This window comes from Aulonocara stuartgranti, assembly GCF_965226115.1.
Source record: "Aulonocara stuartgranti genome assembly, chromosome: 8".
NCBI lineage: Eukaryota > Metazoa > Chordata > Actinopteri > Cichliformes > Cichlidae > Aulonocara > Aulonocara stuartgranti.
In genome coordinates, this window is record NC_138959.1 from 17924797 (window position 1) to 17933273 (window position 8477).

Here is an 8477-nt window from a genome sequence, read left to right on the forward strand (position 1 = left end):
CTAAACAGGAACGCTTTCCTCTAATGCACCACAGAATAACTAGACAGAATTAAGACAGCGGGCTGAAGGCCAAGTATAAGCAGCGAAATGTCACAGTGATGTTCTTTGTGCAGATGCCATGTAATGTGGTTCGTCTCCTGCTGAAGCCACGGTTGCTTAATGTAGCTTCAAACATCCATCCCTTTGGATTTTTAATGAGTATGGAACTAAGAAGAGGGGAAGGATTATTTCCAAAGGAGTCCTCCCCCCTGAAACCTTGATATTGCAGTTGTTTTCATACGAAGCTGTTAGCCGTGCACGTGCACGCTCTGTTTAAGCTGCACTGAATTAAGGGTACGGATTCACACACAGCCATCCTCGTCCTTTGCTCAGGATGTCCTCATGGGATGGAATGAGCTCCTTCGGTATCTGAGTGAGACAGCAGCTGACACTGCAGAGGCAGGGATTCAGCAGTGCGCCGCGTTCACTCCTAATGCTTCAGAATAGTTTAACTTCTGCAGCCGACAGGATGTCCCAGTGGTCGAACTCACCGGTGGCTTAGGAGCCAAATTAAAATGAAGTGCTGACAACTGTGGCACAGTCTCAAGTATGTAATGATATATGTTCTACAACTATTTGCAGACCAGTGTTTGAACTGCAGTCTGTGGAGATGACAAGGTAGGAGACCATTATAGAGGAAGCTATGGAAGTGAAGAATTTAAGTGTACTAAAAACAGACTTTCAAGTGACATGTAATTTAAATATGGGCTCTTGTCCGGGTGCACCAACTGCAATATGCGCAGATAAAATGAGAGACATTTTATCTGGCTTCACATTCTGATTTTTATTTTGCATCTCTGCTCGAATCAGCAGCCACCTGCACGGCCCCCTTTTTAACTCGTCTCCAGCAGGGAGTGAGAAGAAGATGACAAAGATGTGAGACAGCGTTGGGCGGGTGCCCTTTCAAGATTCAGATCAGTAAAATTCAGCAAAGTCCTCCAAATTAGAAACAGTTGTTTAGTGCCATCTCCCTGTTGTTGCATCCGTTTGTCAGGCGGGTTGAGAGCCTGTTTTCGGCGGAGTAGCTAAAGTGCGGCAGAAAGCTGATTAGATCGGAGCAGTAGTCAAACCCTCGGCGTCTCTCTCACCAGGAGATGTGTTCTAATTAGAGCTCGTGCCTCGTGTCTCACTGAGGAGAATAACAAGTCTCATCCCAAGGCTGCCTCCAGATGAACCTCGCATCCACAGCAAAGCAAAACATCTCTGATGTATCAGCAAACCCCTGGACTTCCAGACCACACCTGAGTCGACATGCTGCGCATGAGGATTTCAGTGGTGGGGAGGGGGTTACGACGAAGCCATGCAAAGCTGGAGCTCAGCAATGAAAGAAACCAAGTAGAGCGGGTCTGTGAGTAGGTTTTAAGGTCCAAACTGTTCTTTCGGGTAATAAATGTATTTCTAAACACTTTTCAGTGGGAAATAGGTCATTAAACCAGTGAAGATTTGCACTTCTCACAATGTAGAATGGTTGTTTTATACCTCATCGTTTCAGCATTTGATCGGTGTGAAAGGAGGGACCAGCTGAATCCTGGTGTGAGATTAGGAGATTCTGCATAAGCCTGCTCCATATGCACAGTTATTTCATTTTGCTGTGTGCATTAACCCCTGCACATATTGTGTATATAAAGGTACAACCAATTATGTTATGGAAAAGAAAAAGAAAACACAAACTAATTATATATTTTGAAGTGGTGTGTAATCCTCATGATTTTTCTATCATGCTGCTTTTCATAAAGTATTCTGTTTTTTTTTTTAAATAATTAATTAAAAAAAAACAATTTATTTCAGCATCAAGTTGTTGATTATATTTCACATCATTCATGAAATTTGCATCTTAGTCACAGCTTAAATAAGTAAATCAGAGCAATATTTGATACAGATACGCTCATTTTGATCAGCAGCCCTCTTTAATCATTACAATACTTAACTTAAATGTTTGGCTTCTGAATGTAATCAAAGCAGCAGCACATAATCTTTAGTTCTCTAAGAAATACTCGTACTGTGCTTTCCATCACAAAAAATGAAATTCTACTCCATCACACAGTAACACACACACACACACACACACACAAACTCAGGGTGGAGGATGGTCCAGACTCCCCGGGCGGCTTGTCTCAGATTGGATGTCAGATGCTAGAGACAGCTGCACTCATCACAGCTTTTATGAATACATTACCTTTTATGTTCATCCAAACACTAATTTATCTTCCTCTGAAAATCAAGCAGGACAGGCTTCCGCTCATTGGTCATCAGGAAAATTGCAACTTTCAGAAACTCTGCGGTGTGGAAGACAAATATCCACAGACAAAAATCACGGCAAATCTTTCAGCTGGGTGGTAATTCGAAGCTCGACTTTGACAGAGTATATGTGTGGATATTTGTGTGTTTGTAGCTGCGTATGTGGTGTTTATACTGCCGCTTTTTGCCTGCATTTTTTTTTTTAAAAGCAGAGATGGTTCGTAAAATATCAAAGTGTGTTATTTGCCTCCATGAAAACTCCCCAACATCAAAGACTTCCTCCGTCTCCCCCAAGAACCCAAAAAACCTCCAGTTTTTTTTACCCGTGCAGTATCGCCTGTCTTCCGTCTCAGCATTGCTCAAAAGGCAAAAGCCTCTAATGACACAAGAAGGAAGATGGAGAGACTGCTGCCAACAAAACAGGGAGAGAAAAAAAAGGATCATCAACCAAACAGACACATTTTAGCTGATGATTGACATCCCTGCATCTTTTTATTATTCCTGTGATGTTCGTCCAGACGCACTGTTGCCAGAAACTGTGGCCTCACACTTTGGCTGATGCAGCAATCTGGTGATATGCGCCTCTCTGCCTGCCAACCACCTGGCTGAAAAAAGCATAATCAACCTCTCAGTCAATCACTCCTCGCACAGCCAATGGTGTAGGATGGGTGTCAAAGGAAGCGTGGCAGACATGCGCTGGCTTTATGTCCAACTTTGACACTTCACACCTTGCTCTCCAGCATCCTGATGAGTCCCTCTGTATTAGAACGGCCTTGGGATTCCAGCTACCCACTGCCACGCATTATGTAGGAGAAATAAATGCTCTGCCTGTGGGATGAGGCTGCTGGGTCTCAGACATTTTACAGGTTGCGGTTTTAGCGACTGTATCGTCTTCCAGCTTCTTCCTTCATAAAGAGCACTCAACTGAATGTCAGTGAATTAATTACTCAAAGAAATCTGGGGGTAATTTACGCTAGAATTAAAACTATCTTGCAGTTAAGACTGAGCTGATAATGTGCGGAGCGATGATGGGGATTATATTTAGCAAGATTATTGTGCTGCATTAAAAAACTGCACATTAATCCTGTGCTGCTAGAGAAGGGTACAAAGATCACCAACCCTGACAGTTTGTGGAAGCTGTCTCTAGTCCAGAAACAACAGCAGAGTCTCTTTGGGTGTTAAAGTTGTTTTCAAGACACAACTCACTGCTTAGGGTTACGTAATTCAGCCTTAGATATCCCACAAGACGCATCATGTATATTGCATTGCCTAAAAAGCAGCTCGCTCGCTCTCCAATGCACTCAAGGCTTACTAGGCTTTTCATATCCGATTAAAGGAGAACTAAAGTGCTCCATCACTGGGCTCAAGAGAAGAGAAATAACTGACACGCTCGCTGCTGAAACAAGTGAATGATTTAATTTGTTTCTCATTTGGCAGGGGGGGAAACAGCCCTACACTGAGAACACATTTGGTGAAGCATAGGTTGTTAAATTTTCACTTTATGATTATGAATTGATAAGGGTTGAGTAGAAAATGTAAAAAAGAGAAAATTTAACAGTTTCCGTCTTTTTCTTGGGTACTTAAGGAGATGCAGTTTGTTAGCATAGATAGATAGCTAGATAGATAGATAGATGGATAGATGGATAGATAGATAGATAGATAGATAGATAGATAGATAGATAGATAGATAGATAGATAGATAGATAGATAGATAGATAGATAGATAGATAGATAGATAGATAGAAGCTTAAGAAATTTGTTGAGCACTAACATTTTTAAATGTGGACTGTGAGTCACACTGGTGTAAAATGGTGCTATTTTTTTCTGATTTAGCAAGCTTGAGTATGCAACACCCTCAACATCTGGATGATCAGTTCTGAACTACAAAGCAGTTGCACAGGTTGCCTGGTGGAAGGCAACCTGTCTCCAAATTGCGATCTGATTTGGATGACAGCAGTCACTCTCAGACAGAGGAAGGTTTGTAAATAACTCTTGTCTAATTTATTGCAGACGAGTTGCCAAAATGCTGCAATCAGTCTGTGCTGGTGAGTATAACTCATCTATACTACATCTGCTTTACTATTAAAGCCAGGTTGGCCAGCACCCAGGTTTTCACAGGTAGATTGGCATCCTGCAGCAATCACATCATTATTTGTGAAGGAATTTGAGGATTTTTGTTTCACATCAATGAGGTTCCAGCTGGACTCTAAATGTAAGTATTTAACCTGAAATTCTGTTTAATAAAATGAATTGTTATGTTGACATGAACTGGTTTGCAGTTTTGGCTGATTTATGACAGTTTTACCTCATTCAGTCTTAAACTGGCAGCAGACTGACTCCATCTTATTGCCACATGAACCAAAGTTGCTTTACAGATACCAACTGATTGTAAGTGGTCGCAGATCTGGTCGCCATCTTTGAAGCAACCATTTCAAAGGTAGTAAAATTACAAGCTCATTGAACACAGTCCCATTAATTTTGGTCGTGTGGCAGTCTCCAACCACCGTTTTCTCCAGTGTGACTGTGACAACAAATAAAAAATCACAGCAGTGATGACAGTCCCTCTGGTTGATCCACCTTAGGTATACAATAACAACATCTGTGCTAGGAACTCTATTTAAACTGCTCTGTCTTCCGCCCTTTTTCTTCCTGTTAAAAGCAAGTCGCCAAAGCGTTTGCTCATATGAGGTCATACAAGTGTTCAGGTTTTCTCTGTTTTCTCTGCATTATTGTAGCGTCTTTACCATAAAATATAAAGCATCTTGATGCCACTGTTGTTGTTGCGATTTATAAATAAAACAGAATTTAAATCAATTGAATTGAATATTAAAATGAGCAAAGCATCATTTCAACAAAAGTGGAAAAAACAAAAGTGGTTTAAACCAACATTTCAAGGGTAATGCCAGTGGTTAGACAAAGAAGTTAAATATTACAGTTTAGATCTGTTGTTAGTTTCAAGTCTTTTGGTCCTCTGAGTGTCTAGAAGGAAGTAGGACATGTTTTAGGGTGACCCTAACTGGCAATTGACAAGTTGCTCTCAAATGACTTTTTATAGTTATCTTTAAATCAGGTCCACCCCACACTCATGAACTCTGGTAACAATGAAAATGTTTGGCCTGAGGTTTGAAAAACAGGACATAGAAAATCACTGGTTGCCTTCCTGGTGGCTATTTTCATCTTTTATATACAGTTTATGAACTGACAGAGGGAAACCAAAAACACAAGAATAAGTACGAGTTTCTTGCCTAAAGTTATTTACACATTTTAAATGTAGAAATGAAGAAATCTTGTGAATGAAACTAACTTGTGAGTGCCTTTATGTGACAATACTGGTTGAAAAGCTAAAAATGATTAAATTACATAAAAGGCTTTTTTCTTTTACAAAGAAAAGAAACCCTTTTAAATAATTCTCTGATCTATTAATACCAAGATATCTGACTTTAGGATTAATCAGTTTAGCTGCTACCACAGGCTTTTGAAAGCTTTTCACTTTTCTGCTGCATCTTTCTTTTCTGTCCTGTCAGAGGGGAACAATGCTGGGCAAGTTAAATGAGGCTGATTATATACCCTAAATTATTGGATCAGATAGGAAATGAATAACTAAAAAGAAACATATCATTAATGTAAAAAGACAGAAAGAAAAGCTCATAATGCAACACAAATTAGCACTGTCCTGCATAATAAGGTCATACTGCAGAGAGGTATACAATATATATGGGTGTGTGTGTGTGTGTGTGTGTGTGTGTGTGTGTGTGTGTGTGTGTGTGTGTGTGTGTGTGTTAGCATATAACACACATTCCAATAGCAAGATTCTACTGGATGTATTATAGCACTGCAGCATCTTATGAATTTTAATACAAAACAATGGAACACCAACACAAACACGGGCACCAAAAATGAAAATCCAGTCAGATGTGTTTCACAGTGTTGCATGGCTGTTACACTTGGTTCTATTTGTTGTGTTGTGTTATAGAGGTGTTTATAAGTGTGTGTGTGTGGCCACACTGAGTATTTCACCTTCAGCACAGTAGTCAATGCATCGATCCATCCAAGCAGCAAGCAGTGAAAAAGTGAAATCATGAAGCTCCCGTTCCTCTCCTGCTCCTGCGCGGGGACGCTGGAGCATTTCCAGCAGCATTAAGGATTAAATTTGGCCCCCAGAAGATACCGAGATTGGTTTGATCAATACAATTAGATTGCCTTTTTTACGACGCACCAAGCACATTAATGTAGCAAAAGCAAAACATGTAAACTAATTCAGCCTTGTGTTCAGGAGTCACGGAGGGTAATGTCACAGTTTGTGTGCTAAATCCTGATAAAAGTTGCTGAATTCTCCACCGAGGTCTTGCTAATGATGTTCTCTTGGAAGTGATACAATTGGCAAATGATTATTGATTTCGGCACTAGAAGAGCCTGGCTCCATTACAGAATGATCCTGTGCCGGGTTGCAGTCGGTGAATTTAATTACGTCCATACGTGCATTTAAAGAGGAGAGCCTCTCATTGTCCTTTAGGGTTTCAAAAAAAGAGAGAAAATATACACTTTCCTACAAGTGTATAAAATCTGCTGCATGTGGGGAGAAGCATGTTGTAGCCCCGTCACACCCCAGGCAATTTTTAAAATTTCATCAGTCTTCTGACTGCACAAGAGGTGAGAAGTGAGCGGCAGAAAATGTAATCCCCAAAACTGATGACTGTTACACAAAATTACAAGAATAGAAAAGACAAAGAGGCAGCATTAACTCTTAATATGCCCAGCCTTGGGCCAAACTAATAAAACTGCAATTGAATCAGCTCTAAATAAATGATGGTGCTGTAGTTTAATAACATATCATCTGCCCTGCTGACAGCATTAGACCTGACACTCTTATATATCTTAATAATCCCACAAGTTCAGACTGAAGGGCATTTGTCAAGAGCAAATTCACACCGAGTGCTGCTTTATTTCCCTAACTCGTTTTTTTCTGGCTCTTCTGAGACTTTCAGGCAAACACCGAGCACCACCAAGTGGAGGTAATGAGAAATGGAAGAATAAATTGTCCCCCAAGCTAGTTATACAAACACTCTAAATGAAAAACAAAGCACCTGCAGGTCAAGCTGTCTGCACGCAAACAGAGAGACAGAGACAGCATTTTCACTGATCCTGCTTTCAGTTGTGATTACCACCGCCCCACTTTCCTCCTCAGATCAACAGAAAAGACGAACACAGCACTTTTTAAATAAAATGACTCGATACAAATGGGAAAATAAAAAGGTTTTAATAATTCCCATGCATTTTGTGTAAACAAATAATTCCTCACAGTACTGCATTTCCACATTGCTGACATATCATCAACACTGGCGCGACATACATAGGTCAGGTTTTTTTTTTCCAGTTCATATACTGCATGTGTTGGGTTTTAATACCACAGCATCAACAAACTGTAGCCAGCAGGCACTGAAGATAGCATCTTTGATTTATTCTGCACTGCATGTGCTGAAAACTTAGAGCCCGCAAAGCAGTTTGTGGCTAGTGATATACACTCACCCTTAAATGTGACATTCAGTAAATCATTTTATTATTAAAACTTTCATTGATTGGTTTGACTTAAGTAGAGTTCCTGTTGTATAGGTTAATGAAGCCTTCCAATGTTTCACTGTAAGATATTAGCATTTGTTTGGGGGGGTTTGTTTTGTTTTTGTAGAAGGGTTCATGTTTTGATCTTATGTAAAAGATGCATACGTGTATACTGCACATCAGTTTTTTTCTGACAAAAGCAGCACAGTTATGCAGACTGGTCATGAGTGGCCACAATCTGTCTAAATGCATGAACAGAAATAGAGTTCACTCCAAAATCAGCTAAATGTAAGTCACAAGGTTACTTAAAAAAAAATACAAATAAAAAAAAATACAAATAAAAATCCTCACAAGCAGTTTCATGCTGGAACTTCTTTCTTTGCACTACATCAGATTTCTGCTGCCGAGCTTTTAAAATCTGTGATTTTTGGGCACGGTGAGGGCCACAGCTCCATTTCACTAAAGAAGAGGCAGACATCTTTACAGCAGATGTCTCTGGAACTACACAGACCACTAATGCCCCTTTAAACCCAGACAACAAGCCTGTCACTGGGTCTATCATAAAACACTCCCATCCTGGGGCAAATATAGCTCTGCTAATATTGACCAGTTAAAAGTGATCCGACTGTAACACAATCCGAAAG